Source organism: Cuculus canorus, chromosome 16 (genome assembly GCF_017976375.1).
Source record: "Cuculus canorus isolate bCucCan1 chromosome 16, bCucCan1.pri, whole genome shotgun sequence".
Classification (NCBI taxonomy): Eukaryota; Metazoa; Chordata; class Aves; order Cuculiformes; family Cuculidae; genus Cuculus; species Cuculus canorus.
In genome coordinates this window covers 6948574-6970409 of record NC_071416.1, presented here as the reverse complement: position 1 = coordinate 6970409, position 21836 = coordinate 6948574, and the positions used below count along the sequence as shown (strand labels likewise).

General features: G+C 43.5%; 1 long non-coding RNA gene across 1 annotated transcript in view; it reads right to left on the bottom strand.

The window, feature by feature from the left end:
• Nucleotides 1–18130: 18130 nt before the first annotated feature.
• LOC128853821 (uncharacterized) overlaps nucleotides 18131–21836 on the bottom strand; it is a 76855-nt gene continuing 73149 nt past the window's right edge. Inside the window, exon 3 of the long non-coding RNA XR_008452599.1 lies at nucleotides 18131–19062. This is a non-coding gene — a long non-coding RNA (uncharacterized LOC128853821). The remainder of the gene's footprint in view (nucleotides 19063–21836) is intronic.

Here is a 21836-nt window from a genome sequence, read left to right as displayed (position 1 = left end):
TGGAGCGCCCTGGGATGGGATGGAGGCAGGAGTCAGGGGGTTAAATGAAGAGAAGCTCTCGGATGACAGCATCTGACTTTCTGCAGGCTGGGGCTGTCACAGGCGTGTTCCTCCATGTTTCAAACAAATGTGAAGCATAATAACACTTGGAGCGGAGTTAGCCCTCTATGTTGGTCTCATGGCAGTCCTCCATCCTACTCCTTTTTCCTACCCAGAAAGCAGCTGCACGTACTATCTGCCTCTCACTGCAGACACTCAGTCACCCTCCTCTAGCTGCACATATATGTCTATATGGCCCAGTATCTTCCACACAGCCCTGCATGGATCTGCCCCACAGTGAGGGCTAATTTCTCACCCCAGCATCCCCTCACCCCCTATGTTGACCGTGGCTTTTCCTTTCTGCCCTGCCACCCCATCTGCCAGTCATGTGGCACCAAGCTCTTGGGTTTTCTATTATAAACCATCATTACTACCAGAGAGGCCTTTTACTTCCCTTCCCAAGGTCTCCAAAACAAATTCTCCTTTCTCAGAAAGAAAAGAGGCAGGAACTACAGTGGGTGTGTGGCACCATTTTGTCCCTGTCCTACACTGCCCATGCGCTGCTGGAGCGTAGTACGGTGTATCTGCACCTGTCTTGGGGACCAGCCCTACTCAAGGCTCCAGTGCACCCCTTATGACCAAGCTGTCAGGGTCTAAGAGATCATAGAATCCTAGAACGGTTTGAGCTGAAAGGGTTCTTAAAGATCATCCGGTTCCAACCCCCGGCCATAGGCAGGAACACCTTCCACTGGGTCAGGTGTCTCAAAGCCCCATCCAACCTGGCCTGGAACACCTCCAGGGATGGAGCAGCCACGACTTCCCTGGGCAACCTGGAACAGAGCCTCCCCACCCTCACAGCAGAACATAACTGAATATAAGTAATGGTATGATAACCGAAATAAGTAAATATTAGATATCTGTACCTTGTACCTAAGTAAAAGTGGATGCTGGGCTAGCTGTTAATGTGGTGTAAACGCCTGCATTCCTTTGGAGACGTGCTTAAGGCAGTGGTGAAGTGGGCTTTCAGCTGAAGCCAGAAGTGGTTTGTGATCCAAGAAAAAAACCTTGCGCTCAGCTATTGTCATTCTTGCTGTACCCTTCAGGCTGAGAAGTAATTGTGTCCTCCTAACCAAGGCAGACTGCAATGCCTCTAACTTCATTATTCAGTTGGCAAGAAACATCTGGGTGCTGCGGAGCAAGGCAAGTAGTTCTCTTTCTCCCTCCAGACTCCCCAAACCACCTCCGGTAACAGCTAGGTGTGGGTGGAGAAGGCTGTGCGGGTTTCCATGCAAAGGGAATGAGCCATACACCCTGCATCTGGCAATTGGCCGGGATGGGGGCTGATTTATATCCACCTTACAGGACTCCTTATCCCCTCTTGGCATCACTATCCATCACCTGTCCATCTCCATTTCCCCTCTGCTGTGGGTATAGATACCCACACCTTATGCAGGAAAGTGCATGTGGTCTGTCTTGGAGCTCTTATTTGCCATGACAGGTGATAAGAAGAGCAACTTGAACAAATGCTGTGCCATACACTCTGTCCCAGCGATAAATTGCTCAGTTGTTGCCAGCTTGGAAAGAACTACTCAGAAAGCTGTGAAAGCAAGCAAGAAATCCCAGTGTACACAACACTGGGAGGATGAGGGGAGGAGTAAGTTTAATGGCCTGCATGAATTTTCAAGCAAACCCTCTGCAGACTTCAGCATCTTCAGTGGCACATTCTCATTCTGACACAGAAGCGACATTTATAGGTCGTAACTCTGAGGAGCAGTTGGTCTCTCTGGCACTATTACACTTAAATGTGAAGGGCTTCATCTGCTGACTATCACAGTGGAAAAGGCAAGTTGAGCAGTTAAAGTAACAGTTCAGGAAGAACCCCGAGGGACGAAGTGAGCAAAAAAGAATAATCAGGCATTTCCACAACTTGCCCCTGTAGCATATTAGTTTCTGGCGACTAAGCTGCTTTTAGCTTTCCCGGTTTATTTTTAATCGTGTCTATAGAATATACTGCTCGTATTCCCATTGCATTTATAATTATAATTGGCTATCTAACTAAATAGCCTTACAGATCTGTGTGCTGGGAAACATGCTGTGCAGATGTGTTCGTCTGTGTGCACGCACACACAAACCTGCACATCCGCACACTCCTGCCCTCACACACACACTCTTAAAAAAACTAGTCCGAGATTGAATTAGCGTAGAGATGGAGCATCTGCACAACCAATAATTTCATTACTGGGGAAAGCAGGAAACTGTGTTTCTCAATGAAGCTCGGATTATGAATCCGGTCATTTGCACTGGAATTTTAATAGGCTTGTACAAAAAAGGACTGGCACACATCAGTTCTTCTTTGAATAAGGCATAATGCAAGGGACGTGCTGCACACTCTCAGATGGACACTGGACAGAGTAAGAGGTTGTGGTGTGCTGCCAGCAGGCACATTCAAGCAAAAGAACACGTGAAGAAACAGTGCCCGTGCTCTCCTGGGCCACTCTCTCTGTGGAGGAAGAAGACTGTTGCTTTAAACAATTTAATATCTGTGCCATGTTTGGTGACTGAAACTCTTTGCTATTGGGGGACAATAACGACATTCAAGAGTCCCGGGTTTGGAGCAGTCCCCTGAGCACGGCCATGCCGAGCTGAGACCTGAGAGGCTTTCATGAATAAGGAAGGAGGATATTATAAGTGCGTCAAGTCTGAGTAATTGGTAACCCATTTCAGAAAGAGGACCCATAACATGAGAGCCAGTCTCCCATAGATAACCATGTACAATCCCTGTTTTTTGTAGGGAAGAACTAGCTCTTGCTTTTATACATCATTTTTCCCTTCCATCAACCTAAATTGGTTCACACAGGAGGAATCACCAGCAATTGCAATAGTTCTGCATTTTGGATAGTGATTTTTCTGCGGGGTCTGTCTCCTTGCAGTGCTACCAGGCTGATGAGGCTTTGCACCCTCCCTGCAAGAAGAAATCCTCTGTGGTTCTCTTCAGAGTGACAGAGAGTGAGACTACATCTCCCAGCAGCCCCAGGAAGGAACAGGATGAGATTTTTAGGGTGGGTTTAATCCTCTTCCAAAAAAGATGGCATTTGGAAAGTTCATCTCTGATTGGCAGTTTAAGCCTTTTGTTTTCAATAGTGCTGGGGAAGTTCACAAGAGTTGCATCAGTTTTGCCAGAGTCTTTGCAGAAGAGACGTGTGCACGCATAGAATTCAGACAGTTTGGCTCGCATCTCAGTCTCCATAGGCTTTTCCTGCAGGGTGCTTACTAATATGAAATATTAAAAGTGCTGTGTCCTTTCCTTCATATATTTCTTCATATTCAGTCTGGCCACTCACTTGATATGTAAATAAAGTGTACCACCACTCTATAAAATGCAGATACCCTGCATTATTTAAGCTGCAAAAGCGATGCATCATCCGTTATGTGGCTTATTGGGGGAGCCCTGCTGTGTATTTGGCAATAAAGCCTCAGAGCGCCTCATCAGAAACAGCAGTTGGTCCAGGGGAAGTTCATTTATGCATGAAATATTCACAGAGCAACAATGCAAACCTTAAACATCAGTAATTGTTAGATTTCTATTGCCTCTAACTAGTGTCTCTAAATTATTGCAAAAGACCAGCCAATTTGCAAATTACATATATTTGTCATGCTCTTGTACCTTTAGTGAACAGACCATAATGGTGATAGCATTTTTAATGTACACAGTCACTGAGCTTCCTTTGGAGAGCTACCCAAAGACTGGCTCTTTAATGGAAAGAGCTGGCCAGCTTTCTGGAGAAAGCCCCTGCTATATTAATTAATAATATTATTATTGCCTGTGATTTTTTTCCCGAATGTTTATCTCTGGCATCTAGTTGGAAAAACTTTATCCAAGATGGTTCTCCCACTCTCTGCATGCCTTGGAGAAATTCTTTCTGATCACAATACCGGTAACATGTAGAGCCATGACATGAGCAAGTCCAGCTCAGACTTTTGCATGAGTTCTGCAATTCAGTCCTCGCTGCTAAGCGCTGACCTTGCCTGTGGCCCTGTTGTTTTGCAATTGTTGACCTCTGAAAAAAAAAACCAACCTGAGGTTCCATGTTGAAAGCAACACGGTGAAAGAATGCCTGGTGTACTCCCACAAAGGCTGCAGAGCTGTGCCAGGGATGACCGATACCTGCGGAAAGCATCCTCAAGTCTGTCTGTACAACCCTCCTGGTGGGCTCTGAAAGGAGGAAGGTGATAAACGGATCCACTTGCTTTGAGCTGTGTTGGGATTAGCTGTGACGCTGATCCAAGAGTTTGTGAGATGCTCTCTATTTCAAGCTGGGGATTTTTCAACTCCCTTTAGCCACATCGAGCATGAAGTCTGCAGCCAGGTGCTCTCATCCTGCCTTTTGTGTGCATGCTGCAATGCTTGTCTCCATGCCTTTGGCCCTTCAAGAAGACCAGCTGGAGCATGGCCAGCCCTAAGGGATACTCTCTGCTGGGAGTCAAATGCTGCCACAGCGGATGAGGAATTCATTTAATACCTTCAGTTTTATTAATAACCCTCCCGGCAGGACCCAAAACAACAACTGGGAGATCAAAGGGTCAATTAACACTCACAGTGTCTAATCTATCAGCAGATTAATTTCTGAGTTGCTTTATGACCGAGTATTCCCTACAAAAGGTGTAGAAGGAAAATGCTCTGTCCCTGTCTTTCCTTTTCTTGGTTAATATTGAACAGAAGTCTTTTAATGTGCTTTTCCATTTAACACAGTAATAAAATATAGCATCACCTTTGACAAATCTCTTCCTTTTCACAGAGGAAAGGGTGTATTTCCCCAGACGGCACCGTGCTGCTTTATCTTTTACGCCGTGTGTCTCTTTGGGAAGGAAGGCTTTTCCGTCAGGTTGATAAAACACAACCTCCTTTCCCCAGGCATATTAGTCCCTCAGGAGGACTCATTACCTTTGCAGAGGATGGGGGCCAAGAGAAGCATCATTTCTGGTTGTCAGAGGTGGGAAGTGCTGACTTTCTGTGGGTCACATTATCCCAGAAGGAGTTCATGGCTGTGGTGGCATCTGCTTCTCCCCTGTGAGTCTCAGAGTAATTTCCATGTGAGGTTTGATCCTTTTGACATACAAATTGTTGCTTGCTGACAACCATTGCGGCTGGTAAGGACAGCTTTTTGTACCTTTAAATAAAGTAGAATCACCCCAGACACGTGATGGGCCGTGGGGGGATGAAGGTCTCAATGTATTTTCGGAGGCAGGGCAGATCACCTGCTGCAAAGTCCACTTTGGCTTCAGATATGGGATCTCTGTGCCAATTTTACAAGTGATAGTTTTAAATTCATCTCATTCCTAAGGCCCTGCCTGTGCAAAGGGGGGAAGAGGAGAGTTGTGAGTGTATGTGAGCTCAGAGACCAGCGCTTTCTCTATGCCCAGCACTAAGAGTTAGTGTGGCTCTGGTTCATATTAAAGCCATCAGTGCTGCCCATAGAATAGCAGAGCTTGGGATATCAGCTGTGTGCTGGACTGGTGTCTCCTGGCTTCATCTGCTCCAGGCTGCAAGGGTGAGACCTTCACCTTGCACCAAGGTCCTTAGCATCCTTGTTTCTCTTCAGAACTTTGGCTGAGAGACGTGTGGACAACTGGATTTCAAAAGTGGACTTAGATGCGTGTGCTGAACATGCAATATAAATTCTTCCCCTGTGCCTCAGGCCCCTACTTATAAGCTGAAATAGCTGCACGTCTGTACCTCCTGGGAGTAAAGGCAGACACTACAGGAATTTTGCAGTGCACAGATATTACAGGAATAGGGGCTGGGAGTGTGTGAAAAGACCGGCTTCATCTTGGCTCTGTGTGTAGGAAGGAATTACATCCTCATCAATCTGAGCAAGGAGGCAGCTCAGGACTAGAACCTGAAAGGCAAAACGGCACCTTTTGGCCACCCGGCAGGAGATGACAATAAAAGCTAATTTAGAAAACCAAACCCACTGGAGTTTTTAGTCACTTAACGAAATGAATTTCTTGTAGAAGTTCTGAGGCTGAACTCTTTCAAAGGCGATCACTCCTGACTCCAGGTTTCTCTTTGACTTGCTTTATGATGTTTGCTGAAAGTTCAGAAAATTAAATCTTTTGCACTTTCAGAAATGCACATGATGGATGTGTTTTGGGATTCAAATCAAGGGAGGGAGAATGCTTCTTTAAATTATTAGTTTGGCTTCTCTCCACCATGCTGCCGCTCTGTTAATTAAACAGCGGACATATGTTAAGGCTGTTTTACAAGCATCTGGAAAGAAAAATTAACATTTTTTATCACTGTCACTGTAATTTCTTAACTGTATGTATATGTGGACAATATGAAAATTAGTTTAATTTAAAAGTTAGAGTGGTTTGCTTTGGTTAGAAGACAGGCAGGGTGATGAAAAGGAAGTCTGATAGCTGAAGAAGAATTTGGCCTGGAGTTTGGGAGGCAAACCATGATGCTCGATGAGGCTGGTCCATCAGGGTAGAAATCCAACAGCATGTATTTGTATTAAAACAACTGCACTGTGCATTTCTGTTAGCATTTTCATGGCTTTGGAGGTAGTTTGCAAACAAGCTCTGCAGAACTCTGTGGAGTAGATTTTGAATGGTCATCTTGGACTCCATGCTGTAGTCCAGGCTGATCAGCTTCTTTCATCCTCAGAAGTTCTGGACCCTCAGAGCATAGATTTTGAATCTGACACTTAGGTGCAATCATTTGGGCTCTACTGTTTCCTCTTGCAACGCTTGCACAAAGTCTCCTTTCCTAGAAGACTTTTCTGCTGGAAGGTGGGGAATCTCAGGGCTTAGCTGTGAAAAAGAACTTGGACGTGATTGCATGGGACCCATGCTTGACCTTTTTTCAACCATGCATGTTCACTTTCAACCTAGACGTAGAGACGAAGAGGAAAAAGGAGAGTGTCAATGTTATTGTCTGAACCTGATAGCTGTTTTCATAAATTGAACGCCGCAGAAAGCTCTGCTCCAGCCCGGGGTTGGGGGAGCTTCTCAGGTTGCACAATGCGCTGCACTGTGTAAATTAAACAATATGTTCCTCAATTGACAGATTGGACAGACTCCATTTCCAGAATTCCCAGTCCGCACTCGCTAATTATGGCAATATGTTGTTTATCAGTGAAGAATTGTCCAAATCCAAATTTCCTTGAGTAATGAGGTACACTTAACTCCAGCTGGACAGGATAGACTGTACAGCAGAGCATGACAGGGATTTCTGCCTTTTCCCAGGGCTGGGAAAGTCACAGACTTGGGGCCAACATAGGGCCAATTTACTCACATGAGCAGGCAGTAAGAAGTTAATGGGACTGTACCTAAGAATGAGGATCTGATCCAATGGCCGTTAAAAGCAACAGCCCTTTCATGGGTTACAGAGGCCCTTAGATGGAGCATGAGGGGAGGAGGATTTGGTCATGACCCTGCAAGAAAAATGAGCGGTGAGATATCTGCATAGCAAATGAAGATTACATAAGATAATTTGAGGTTTCCAGCACTTGATTGGCTTATATTAATTAATTTCTCTTTTCCTTGCAAACAATAAAGTTCCTCTTCTAGAAACTTTTATTTTCTGCCAGAGTAAATTCAAAGGCAGAAACGACTGAAAAAGCAGGCTGGGAACAGAGCGTTGTTCATTTATCCATGCTGCCATCAAACATACTCCCCTTGAAACCCTAATGGAATCGTTAACATGTCTTCATGAAGGTAGCATCTCTTGTAGGAGTGGCAGAACCATAGCCTGGACTGCTACATGTCCAGTAGTATGGCTAATCCAAAACTTCCAATTATGTTTCCATCATAGAATCATAGACTCACTAGTTTGGAAGGGACCCACTGGGTCATCGAGTCCAACCATCTCTCCATAATCCTCACTTTCTCTATCATTTTTCTTACAAGAATAAAGAGGATAATCTATTCCCGTATCCTACCAACAAGTCAGCTGGGATTTTTGCCTTAACCCGGGTGCTTGTAGGGCTCTGAGTATATATATGTTACATGACTGATTAACGTATGTACCTTGGTCCTGTGTGCGTGTTGTTAAAATAATGAATGCAGGAGCCTGGACTGTCAAACGAATTAATCTTGGACTCCTGATGATATCACAAACCACTAGGGCTTCACTCTCACAGGTTGCAGTTTCATCAACCCCCCTCGCCTATTGATTTATACCTACAGAATCCATCCTTCTCCCTATCCATTATCCTAAATGCAATGCTAACGTACCAGAGAAAATCTATTTGAGTTCATTTAAATTTTCTTTTTAGTTCCTGAATTAATGTTTTCTAAAAGGGTATTTTAATCAGGCACTTTTTTTTTATTAAAAGAAATATTACAAGAATAAAACACCAGCGCTCAAGTTTCAGTCAGTTATGGCAAAATAGCATATTTGGCTAATGCTATGCCAGTCTGCTTTTTTCCCCCTTTGCTAAATTAGCAATGTGAATTAGATCCAAGAATTTTAACCCTATTCGACCAATGAGAGTTAACTGATGAACACAGTTAATTTATTTGATGAATCAGTGTCGTGGGGATTGGTGAGGTTTTGTTCATTCCTTCTAATAATATAAAACTGCAAAACCGCAGGCTGTTATTAGCTTGAATTATCCTGTTGCAGTGATTAGGGAGATTTGTTTTTTTCTGCTTTTATCAACAGGGTGTTTCTGAAAATAAGCCTTTGTATTTCTGCATGGGATAGAACAGTTTTTGCAGGTAGTGCGTGGCATCATTGTCGAAGCCAGTGGACAAAAATCAGCTCAAGACTTAGTAATGAGTTTGCTTGTTCATTGCTCTGTATAAATTTTTAATCCTGTCTGGTTGGCAAGACTGCTACTTCCATTTAAATCACATTTTCAAATTTCCCGCGCACAGAAATTTTGCCAACCTCTTTTTCTCTCTTTTCATATTGAAAGCTGAGGTTTCTACACAGCCATTTGTTTCCAGAAATTAGGGCTTAAAGGAAATCACTATATATCCATCTCTCAGTCTGCAGTAGCGTCATGGGACTTAGAAGCATGGATTCTGCTGAAATGTTTGCAATATATATAACAAGTCAGAACTTACAAATCTAAAGCTTCAAATTCAGCTATTCCCAAATGGCAAAGACAAACACTGAGTGCAATCATTCCGCTTTATAAATAACGAGAAACAATTGATTTTATCTTATTCCTCTTTCCAGGGCCCTTAGAAAGATACAGTTTGCTGGCATCACAGTGTGCATCTCTATATGCTTACCTATCTATATGTATAATAAATGTGTTTGCACACACTCGTAATACACACATGGCATGTTTGCAGGGGCTCAGCTCAACTGCAGAGGGAGAAGGAGTGTGACGGAACCCACATTGCTCACAGACAAAAAAACCTAACAGCTTCAAGCAGGGGAACAGCAAGGTGAAGGAAAAATGAGGCTACCTGGACCTCAAACACCAGCCCTGTAGCTCTGTGACTGCAGCTGAGTTGAATCACGCAGCTTGCAGTGTAGCAGTGAAATCACCGAGGCTAAGCAAGCGCTCAGACCCTCCAGAGCACTAAATTCAGAAGATTTCCTCTGGATCAAAAAGGAGGTCTGGTGGAAAACACATCAGTTAAACTACGTTTGTCTGAATTCTGTGTTGAACATGCCAGCACTCATCTCTATGAGAGATAACACAAGCTCGCTGCAGGGAGTTTCAGGTCAGGCTGCGCAGGCTCCTCTAACTGTCTCCATACAGGATCTCATCCCAGAGCCTCTGTTCTCCTGATTTTTTTTTATTTGTGGCTGCAGGAGCCACATCCCTTCCCAGCGGTGAGCCTTTGGTGGTTTTAGTAACAGGATCTTTGGAAAAGAAGTTATAGGGATGTGTTCCTCTATCTGTATCTGGTCTTAATTCTCTGGGGCCCTCAGCACAGGAATCCTGGAATCACGGGAAATGGAAAAATAGTGAAGATTAATTGCGTTTGACTGGTTTTTGGAAGGTTGTGAATCAGAAAAGATTGTCCCTACTCAGGCTAAAACTACATATGAATGCAAACCAAACCCCAAAACTAAGCATCCCCAAGTGCTTTAGATTTTGCTCTAAGCTTTTTTTGTTATGAATTGATGTGCAGGTGACTGGTAGGAGTCTGGAAAGAGAGAGAATGTGAACAGGAAAAAAAAACAAAAGGGCTGTGGGGACTAGTTGGCGAATTTAAACATTTTACATGAAAACTTTGTGATGACTTTGTAGACAACAGATTTCTGCTTTCTTTGAATTCTTTGTAAAGCACACTCTTTAGCTAGTTTGCTACACCACCTCCTACTTGCATGAGTTTGTGTTATTGGAGGTCAGTTCATCGTGATAAATCTCTCCTGTTGGGGATAACATATCACCTATGTTACTTGTTTTGCTTGTTTTGGTCAAAGCTAGTGGGGAGGATACATCCAACTTGAGCTAATGTGTAACACATCCTTCACTTCCAAGTGTTCAGTCCCTGCTGCAGTCAGGCTGGGAAAAGTATCAAGCATGCTTGTAAGGTTTGCAGAATACTTTCTGCCTGCATTAGAGTCCTTTGCTGTCACAGTCTTTGCCTTTGCGGGTTAATAAAACCATCTATCACAGTTCTTGATGACAGGTGTCTAAATGTCCGAATAATACCCAGCATAGAGGGCTATGCGTTTTGACAGCCAGAATCAGGTTTCAGAAGAGATTGAGACGACTCCAGAAGTGAATGGAATGCACAGATGTTAGCAAGCCTGTCCTTCTGATTAAGTTTGCTGCAATGCAGAAGGTATAAATATGTTCAAATGCTCAGAAGGCCATGGGAAATGAGAAACTGCATTTTAGCACCCAGCACTTTTGAGTCCCAGGGTAATCCTGATTTTAAGTACACCTTTTATAGACCAATCTGGCTGAATTGTTCTACAAGTTAAATGAAGCAAAGACTTTGTAGAAGTATTCTGGCAAACAATATAATGTATCACTTAAAGAGCTATAACCAAGCAAGTGGAAAATGCAGCTCCTGTTGCAATTGAAAGCAGAGAAACCAAAGTTCATATTTATCATTTTATTGAGGAAAATTAAAATAAATATCGGTAAGCAAATAGATGTTGTACCCAAATGCACTCTGTTACCCAGAGATCAACATATGTTGTTGAGTAACCATCGTCCAGACAGTTTATAACTCTAGTGTAGTTTAGAAGAGTGTCAGTGGATATTTTCGGTGTAGTGGCAAGCTGGTGCTGTGCAACTCCAGTAAATTCCTGCTTGGAGAAAGAGGCTCTTATTCCTGTACTCCAGTTCCTAGGTTTTTGTGACACGCTGTTGTGGAGTCTCCTCCAGCCTGGAGGTAACACTCAGTCTTGGAAACAGCCTGACCTGACAAGAACAGGGATATGTCTCAGGCTCACAGCCTGCCACGTGCCCTGGCTGTGAGATTCCTCAGTTCTTGCCTGAGGATTATAAACCTATGGATTTCACACCTTTCCCATCCCAGTGACTTCACCAACCAAAGATCCCCACTGGCTTTCTCCAAGGACTTGGGTGAAATTTTCCCATGATGAAATTGGTGCTTAATTGACCTGGCAGCTTCTTGCAGCAGATGCCCGTGAGAAACGAGGAGATTGCAGTCCAGCACTGCCGTAATCCCACAACAGAATAAAATCAAACCTGAGAAAGTTTTCTCCTAGCAAAGACATCCCAGCAGAGGAGGAAGGGATAAATCATAGATAAGGGACCCTCTCTTCAATACTTGCGATTTCTCTGATGACTGTGATTTTAGTACATCTTAATAGGTCACTTCCTGGAGTCTCAAAACATTCACAGGGGGTTGGTTCCAGCTGCTGGGTGTCTCTCAGCATCTGGCTCTTCAGCAGGGAAAGCTGACACTCCAAAGACATCACGTGCTAACCACCACGATATCGCTGTACAGTGCAGTGATACTGCATGACCTGGGCCAACGCTTTGGAAAGTGCTGCTTCTGAATGACTCGGAGCAGGGGAAGTAATGCATTGATTATTCGTGGAACTATACTGAATTACATGATTTTATTAAAAACTTATACCAGTAAGGCATAACGTTTATGAGACTGGAAATGTCTTCTGAGTGACCGTTCCGGATGTTGGAAGCACATACTGCCTTGGGTGTCTCAGGGGTCTTTGCCAGGCTGGTAAATCTGAAATCCCCAGTTCATTCAGGACTGGAAAATGCTGTAGTCTTGAATGAAGAATTGGAGGAGTTTTTTTACACCCGGATTTTTATAGTCTAACCTCAGCAGAAAAAAGGAGTAACTGTGGATTTTCATATCAAATGAGCTCAGGAATAGCTCACATAAGCAAACGGTTCGGTTTAAGGGTTATTTTTTTGAGCACTCACTTTGGCTTTGTTTTCTTTAAATATCACAACTTGCAATAGCCACTGAGTCCACTGAGAAAAGTCACCCCAAACACTGCTTTCTTCTCATTTCCTTTCCCTTTCTTGTGAGCTCTCTACTTCTCTGCTTTTCCTTCAGAACTGCCCGATCATGTCAGCAGGCTTTGGGCAGAGACGGGGGTTGCATTGCACTCAAACCCTGCGCAGAGCACGGGGCAGGCGAGCGCACTGTGTGTGTGCGTGTGTGTGTGCACGACGTGCGGGGAGTTGCTGCACTGCCGCGTCCTGCAGAGCTGAGTGCAGGGCAAACAGCCATCCTTCCACTGCGTGAACAGAAACGGCACACAGAGGGTTAACAGCTATAAATCTAAAGTACTCATCTGCAATCTCAATTTGCTCAGAGTCCAGCAGCTGCATTAGTTGAGATAATTCTGTCAGTGAGTGCTGTTTGTACTCAGAACATGCCTGCTAAATTTGTTAAAGAATACCCCAGACTAACGCATCATTACACTCACAAAGTCATCTATCTTTTACTTCAGATTAATTCTTTTTTTTCCCTCTCTCTTCACCTCCTCCATAAATCCTGGTGCACTTAATTAATTTCAGTTCCAGTGTAAGGTCCATAATACAGAATTGTTCAAGCAAACACAAAATTAATTATTCTATTTACGGCCTTCTCATTGAAAGGAGCATTTCATCTTTCATAATTACATTTTGGAACGTCCAATTATGAATTCAGACTTCTGCTGCTTTGCATACCGTGATTGTACGCAAATGTCTCCATGCCAATGAGAACCAAGATTTGGGTCTTAAATTTCCTTCCAATTAGACTAAATTCAAGTACAGTTCCAGTCGGAAAAACCTGCTTAAGAGGTGACCCAGGGAGAGGTGGGAGATCGGGGGGTACCTAAAGAATCAGGTTAAAAAAAAGCCTATGTGAATCCACTTTAATGTTTCTTCTCCAGTGAGAGAGATGTCTTTATAACGCAGAACAAGGCTTGCTGTAGCTGGTTCAGTAACCCTGCCAGCTGCTACGAACTCAATTCTGCAAGCAAAAGACTTAATCTAGCTATTTTTGAGATAATTGAAAGATTCCTTGCTTCGTATGCCTTTAAAACCGCTTTTGAACTCATGCACAAGTTGATATATATTATACCCTTGATTTGTGTTAATTCTATCAATTTTTAATGCCTTCGATCACACAAGCTGTTTTCCTCAGAGCTGTGAGTGAAATCTGAAACTCCAAAGGTTTTCTGCTTGCTGCAAACCTGGGGCGGACTCAAGGTTTCAGGAGTTTTTTGAGAAGTCTGGTCCCTGGCCATGAAGCAGGGATGGAGACCCCTGGGCTCAGCAGCTCTGGCTTCTGCCTCTCTGCGAGCACATTTCCTCCATGAAACCGAGGTCCGTGCTGAGTGTTTGGTTCCCTGGAAGCTGCAATGCCATGGGAAGTAGGAGGGAGACAGAAGATGAATCGATGCTTTCTTCAGGGAGAGGGTTTTCCACCTGCAGCCACAGCAGAGTTTGGCTCACGTTTGGAGACTGAGGCACACCTGAAATATTTTAAGGTTATCCTTAACCACGCTGAAGGATTTGGATTGGGGGTAGCCATGAGGTAAGCCTTGTGGGTCTGTTATGGGGTTGTAGGAAAGTCTTGACCTAAGTCCTTACCCTTCAATAGGAAGCAGCTAAGGAAGCCTGAGCACAGGGTCTCAGCTTTGCCACAGACACTGGGGGTGACCCAGAGCAGGTAATTCCAGGCGTGATCCGTACGCTGAGGACAGGAGCTGTGAGCTGGGTAGAGCCTTTGGAGGCTGCTGGATGGACAATGGGATAACAGCTGCATGCCATCATCCCAGCACAAAATCTTCCCTGTGACAGTCAGTTTGGCTGCCTGGGGATGAAGCTACAACTCTTCCTTCCCTAATGCCTCCAAGCTCCTCTTCTCCTCCAAGCTCCTCGTCTCCTCCGAGAGCGCTGAGAGCTGCCTTTTGCATTCAGGAGAGAGCAAGGGCTGAAATCACATCTAGCTAAAGAGGTCACCCAGGCAATCCAATGCTTTTTATGCTCTCCCTCTTTGCATACTTGAGCAAAGGCCATGATCAATCTGACCTTTTGAGATATCTGTTTTAAAAATTCCTGGCCAGTACAGGTCGAAATGAGCTGTTATAAGAGCTACAAAGTGGCTCTAGAGTCTGCCTGTCAAGTCTGATCACGCTCTGAAAAGCCAAAATGTGCTCATCTCCTTTAGAAACACAAATAAATTGCTTTAGCCTTATCTATAGTTTTACAGTGACTGCTATTCTAATAGGATGAAGCGTGGTAATCAACTTTATAGAGCATATTTCCATGGCACACCCGTTATGTCATGCCTTGTTTACACAATTGGAATTAGGGATTAAGAGGTACACATACTGGGCAGGGGGCCAAAAATACTTTTACAGGCCTGATTTACTGGCTAGCCCGTGCAGGACTTGGGAACCGTGCGTGTACCGGCTGCGATTGGATTGTGACTGGCTTTGGGATGTAGGATTTAGTAAACTGTAGCATCGCATCACAGTTTCGAGGTCGAATCGCATTGCATTTCAGACACATCACAGGTGTCTGAAAACGAGTGCTGGCGGGTGGGTGCTGCGTGTCACCACCCGAGCTCTGGTGGGGTGGGATGGATGGGACAACTGTTGCTGCTTTGTTGACGTCTGTTCCTCTCCAAAGACATCTTCAGTTGCTGCTCAGATACCTGGGAGTTAAAAGGCTAGGCACAGTGCCTGGATACTGAAGAGAAGCACGCTAATGGTAATAACAGAGTTTAATCTGCCCGAGTGTGCTTGGAAGGGAGGTCGACAGCTGGGACTGGGGAGCATACACCTACGGAGAGATGCCAAGTCCTGGTTTGGTACCAGCATTGACAGAAACATGGCATATATAAGGAGAACTGAGATGTGAGAGTGAAGATTTTTCACAGAATTATTGTTTTTATTACAGAGAGTGATATTCGTTGCTTATGGATTTTAAATTTTGGATCAGAACAGAAAGAGTTCTTAACTTTAAATATAATTAATGTGTCATTTACAGCCAGAGAGCAGGAGAGGCTGACTATGCTGTTTGCCCGTTTGGAGCACTCTCATCGGAGGGGATCCATCCCTGCCTTGCTGAGTCTGAAGAAGGACTGATGCTCTTATACCCTTACACATGCAAACCCAGTGTTTCTCTGGGGTCACAGGGGATGGGATGAGAGGAGAAGCAGACTGAAGGCTCTGTGGCCATGTCAATCAGGTAGGAAAACTGCTTTATGTTCAGAGATAATGGAATAAGGAGAAGCAGGGAGATGGATGTGGACATTTCCCCATGGCTCACCCAGGAGGAGGATGCAGAGGCAAGCAGGAGGGCACACGCAGCTCTGCTGCAGAGCCAGCCTGTGACAGCCACCTTCCCTGGTCACCGATGATGGGGACTGATGGGGACGGGAGCTGATGTACCCTGCAGGGACACACACATGCACAGGGCTCATGGCTCCAGTGGTGAAAACCCACTAGCTAACCTCAGCCTGAACTCAAGCATGCCTTTGCTCAAGCTGGGAACAGTAAAGATATTTTTTTCCCCCTCCACAGATGCTGTTGCTAATTTGTTAGCTGTGTACAAGCGTTAAGTTTGCTGGGGGAAGCCAATTTGTGCAGTTTTTAGCTCATTCAGTGGTGGAGTCTGCCTTATCTCTTGTGGAAGTTACTTCATGGCTTACATGAAAAGACATAAATAATCTGTTTTAAAAGCTGTTGGAAGAACAGTGGATTTATCAGTCTTATTGCCAGAAGGGGATTATAATGACCCTCTGGTCCAGCCTCTGGCCTATCATAAACAATTCCTGAATCAAAGCCCACATCTTGCAGTTGAGCTGGAGCATGTTTTATTTTATTTTTTTTTAAAAATACATCCAATCTTGGCAACACTGCTTCATTCAATAACAAAATATTTTTCTTACTGTCCTTAGCTGGCAGGAATTAATTGCTCCCTTTTGTGGGCTATGAATGGGTTTGTGCTGTTCCACCTGGCATCTCTGCTTTTGTTTGTTAATTAGGTATTAATTGCCGGGGCTGCTGGGGATTCGTAGGTGAAAAGAGTACTTGTATGTTGGGGTATTTTTTTGAGGTATGAAAGATGTTATAAAGTGTAAAGGGAAATTGTGGAAAATGGGTTAACAATAAACCCATGTCTTGTTTTATTAATTTAATTACAAAACTAGAAAAAGCATGTAAAAATGACCCTTAGAGAAGCTGGCTTTTTTTCGGGCTGTTAAGAACCCTAGGAGAGGTGAGATGGTTAATCAGAGATTTTATACCTTTTGAAATAAAATTTACAGAAGCTATTTACGGGGGAAAGAGAAGACAGAAACTCCAAGTTAAAGTTACTAAGGAGGACATAGCACTTTAAGGGATGTAAAGGATTCTTTTAAGGTGGTTTTCCAAAAACTTTTATGAAATCACAATATAGAGGTCTAATTATTTCAATCATTTCTGATTGACGAATATATTTAAAACATAGAGAAAACTACAGTTTGATAAGTGGATATGGCTGAGCTAATTGCTTGACCTAAAGGTTACAAGGCAAAGGCTGTTACTTAGAAATTCTTTGGGGAATATAGAAAAGTAAGAATGCCCACTTTGCAGCAGTGAATCTCATGAGCCGCAGGGTATCAGCCCTGGCAGGGAGGGGTTGTATGGGAGCTGCAGACCCTTGATCTGCCTTTTTCCTTGATAGGTGGATTTGCCAAGACTATCAGCTGTGGCTGTTTTGAGAAAGACTGAAAATTCAATTTCCAGAATGATGAAGAAGGCAAAAGAATGTGGAAAATGAGGTGGGGAAGAGATTTTCAGTGGAAAGCTGAACAATTTCCTGTTTAATAGAGTATTTTAATGCCTCTGTGCTTTTGTTGTGCTGCCAATGAATCAAGAAACCTTGCATAGATTTTTAAAATGATTTTAAGTCAGCCAAATGAATTCATAACTATTACTTCTGATAAGCCAGCTCGTGCAAAATCATGCCTTATTTCTCCAGCAATCTTGTTGAAGCACTGTTTTTTGTCTACAAAACTCGGGCTCTTTCTGCTTCCGTCTCTAACTCCACTCTAAATGCTCTCCCTCGTGCTTACTTGTGCTCTCATATCAACCTCCTGTATCGGGACAATGTGCTTTTCCTATCATCAGTGCCTTTATTTTCCATGTTCTCCAAGGTTCTCAGGGGAATACCCAGTGTCTATGATCCATACAAATATTACAAAGTCATCAGGGCAGACTAAAACCATCGATTATCTTTAAAAGAAGTGTTCTGTAACTTACACGGGAGCAGGGGGTTTTCCACCCTTTGCCAATTACCTCAAAGCATAAATCCTGGGCAATAGGCATGTGAGCCTGTGATGTGGAAAATAGAGTCAGGGATTATAGACTTTCAGTTTTTCACTATCTGAAGTTGCTTTCGCATCCTTCTCTGTTTTTCATCTATGTCTTCAGTGGAAAGTTTTACTGTTTTGTGAGTTTGCTTGTCCTTCCCCCTCCCTCCACACACCCTACAGATACTTTAATTATGTGCATGGAAAGAGGACTTTCCAATGTTTGTGTGAGTGATGGTATATCCTCTGGAACGTGTCAGTGATCAGAGACAGTGACGGTTTCAGGAATGTAGATTTATTTCTTTTTAAACAAAAACATGTTTACTCTTCTAGCACACTACATTCAAACTGATGGCGTTGCAATGTCGATAGTGAGTCTAGGAGACTCTGCTCCCTTACCTCGTGTAATCACACTCGAGATGGCATCAAGGAGTGGTTTAACCATCATCTTTCAATGTGCAGAGTACCCAGAGAGGTAAATTTGCCAAGGTGATGGTGATGAGGGCTTCCAGATGAGACTGGAACCCAGCAAGCAAGTACTCACAGCGTTATTTTCAAAGTCCTTCATGCTGCCATGTTGCTAAGAGATGTTTTTAACAGAGGGTTATGACTCTACTCAGTGGGTTCTCTCTTGTGTACTTGGCTTTCATAGAGTTTAATTATCTGTAGGTGACTCGTATCTTGACTGAGAAGGGTGGTGAACTGGACTGTGGCATTTCTGTTGGGTTAGATCCACAAATTATGATTATTATTTTCAGCAGTTTTATTGCATCGGTGGTAAATCACAGACATTCTTCTTATAAACAACAAGAAACTTTGAACCTTTTATGCGCTTACTGAACCGCGGAGAACTTGTTAAGCTGTATAAAACACAGTAAGAAAGCAAAGTGCAAAGTACTGCCTGCCTTGTATTACTCACAGGTCTACACAGGTGGCCTCAGAGCGATGTTCCTGGTTTACCAGTGAGCAATGCAGGGTGCTGGGTAGGTAGAGGCACTTATTTCTTTGGTCACAGTGGGAATCTGTTCCTGTTAACCCCAGGAGAAGAGGTTCTCTGGGTCTTTAATGAATGTTTCTTGCTGATTGAGAGTGATACTGCTCCACTTCTTGCCTCTCCTCTCCTTCACTCTCTTTTCCTCCAAAGCTGTAAGTTTTTCCCAGCATGATGCCTATCCAACCCTTAGTCTTCTGGAGAGGTGTTTTGAGGTCCGTGAGAGCTCTGAGAATATTTCCTTCCCTGTCTGTTCTTTCTTGCACAGATCAAGATTGGCCTTTTGTTGGGGATGGGATAACAGGGCATCTCTGAAGAAGAAAGTGAAAAAGAAAGCCATGGTTATATTCATAGTGCTAGCAGGAAGGAAACACTTTTCACTGCTGTCCTTTACTCTCAAGATATTTTTAAAAACAGAAAGAATTTCTAACTGGCTTCAAGCCAGCTTGTTTCTGAACTATTCTGCGGGTCACAGCATCCAAGTATCATATTCAACACCCAATCAAGGAGAAGACGCATGGAGGCCTCACATGAACACATTTGGTTTGTGACTTGTGTATTGTCACCGTGTATAACTTGGGACACTGTTGAAAGACCATAGCTGTGAGACAGTTACCGTGAGTGCTGGGCTGTGGACGCAGGAAAAGTGCAGGAGGTAGTGCTAAAATTATCACTGACAGTAACACATGTGGTAGCTGTGCAGTGTCTGCCTGCTACAAACATCCCAGAGTTAATTCAGACTGACTCGGTGTCAGAGTAGGATCTAACAGGTCACTGGAATGACAATGACCAAAGGAACTTATTGCAGAAACATGAGATGGTCTCAAATTCCTATAAACATAAGCAAGGCTGTTTTCCCAAGGAAAATAGTTATTAAAATAAATTAAGCACCATTTCATAGAAAATGTAAACAAGGTATTTATTCCAGAAGATGTTTTGCTCCAGAAAACAGAAAGGACACTTACCCATGCATCAACAAGAACGTCCTTGAGAGGGGAGAGTGTTTCACTGCCATCAAAAACCAGTGAAAAGAAGACCGCCATGAAACAACACTGTTTTTCCTACGTCTTCCCCCCAGGCCTATCCAAGTACAGCGTGAAAGTCATTTGTTTTGGATGTAGGAGGTTCTCTTGAAACCCAAAGCGCTCCTTTTCCTTCAGAGCTTACTTACAAGTTTGCTCCTTAAATCCAGACAAATTCAGCGGTTAGTCAGTGCCTTGCTTGAAAAGATTAGTTTAAATTCCTCTGCACTGTGTACACAGTATAAAATACTATGGAGGTATTTTATGCTCAGGTATTGGTTTCAGTATATTTCTGTTTATGTTAGCAATGAATTGATTTTTTTTACTATGCTAACATTTTAAGAGACCCAAAGCTCTCCTTTGCTGCCAAGACAAGATGGTTACTAAATGATTCTAATATTCTCTTCTTTTATTGCCAGACGTGATTTTAGAATAAACTGGCTCTGTGAAAAATAATTCCTTTATGCTCTTACTGTTCACTAGTGCTTCAAGAAGTGGGAGGAGGAGGAGGTGGCAAGGCTTTGGTCTCCCTAAAGAAAGCAAAATTGGTCATTAACACGTCTGTTCTGAAGGAGAACTCTCTTGCCTTACTGAAGTTGTTCTGGTTTGAGCTCAAGTGGAATCAGTTTTCTAACTTCAGCTAAGTCTCATCTGAGTAACTTCATTTTCTGAAAGCTAACTGCATGTTTTTCACATGGTGTTCCTCTCTAGAAGTGATAACACGTGGCATTGGTGGGCAGAAAGGCCATTGCTTGTACTTATTCCTATAGAAAAGAGCTGGTGGATGACATAAGGGAAAAGGGTGAAAAAGGATCGCCCTTGCAGGGAGGAGTGGACATTACAGGTGACCGCAAACTGACCAACAGAGTATTTGATCCCGTATATGTCATACTCGGCATAAAACTGAGGGATCAGAAGTCAAGCTCTCTTTGATATTCAATGGGGAACTCATCTGTCTTTTTGCCTAATCCTGGATCTATGCATTCCTGAATCCAATTCCCGTGTCCAGCTCCCTTCTGCCACTGAGTCCAGCCTGGGCTTCCATGTGCCTGCTCTGCACCATCTGTGGTGACAGAGTCATCAAGGAAGGGATGGGCAATTCCGTATAGTTGTATGTTTTATTACTTCCTTATTAATAGTATTTTCCCTATTATTCTTATTGTTTCATTAAAACTGTTTTAGTTCTAGTTTCCAACCCACAAGTCTTTTTCTCTCATTTCCCTTCCCCATTTCCCTAGGTGGGGGAGGGTATGGAGTCAAGCTGGGCTGGGGCTGATCTGCGACACAGGTATAGGCTCATTATTACGGGATGTCAGAGAGCACTTGGTTCTATGCAGGATCTGGATCCACTCAGTATATTTGCTGGGTGAAATGTTTCTTTCTTTTATTCTTGGAAGACGTTCTCTGTTGCAATCAAGCTGTTGATCATCCCCAGCCAAGAGCAGCAAGGAGCTTGGCATCTGAGAGGCAAGTATGATCTTTAAAAATCGCATGGGAAGGAAGGACACACACCTTGGTCTTAGGGTCCATCTACAGTCAGTGAAGGTCTAGGCATAAGGACAGGGAAGCCTTGACTTGAAGTGATATTGTCCTACAACAGATGTAAAAAATACATTGGGTAGATGCTTTCAGGGTATGGTTTATTTCCCTCCACTAAGGGAGCAGATCAGATATGTGTTTGTAGTCTGGGCTTCTGGTGTGAGCCTCACCTCTGGGAGTAATAATAAGAGTCAGAGCCTGATCGTGGAGGAGCTTTACTGAAATACTGAGCAGAACTACTAGGCTTCAGCACGTAGCTTCAGTAGGTTGGTTGTTGCTTCTCTCTATCTCCTGTGCAAGTTTTTAATTCTAAACTGGGCTTTTCTTTCAACAATAGAAATGAAACCACCTTATTGAAGAAGTCAGCAAGTCAGACTCTTCACATGTGGAGATTTTATGCACAAAAGCAAACTCATAAAGTTGTATGTGTGTAAGATACAATAAAGCAAAGTCATTCTTGGGTTCTGGAGCTTTGTTTTGAAAAGACAACAGGCCGGTATTTTGTTATCCCTAAATTCTTTTTA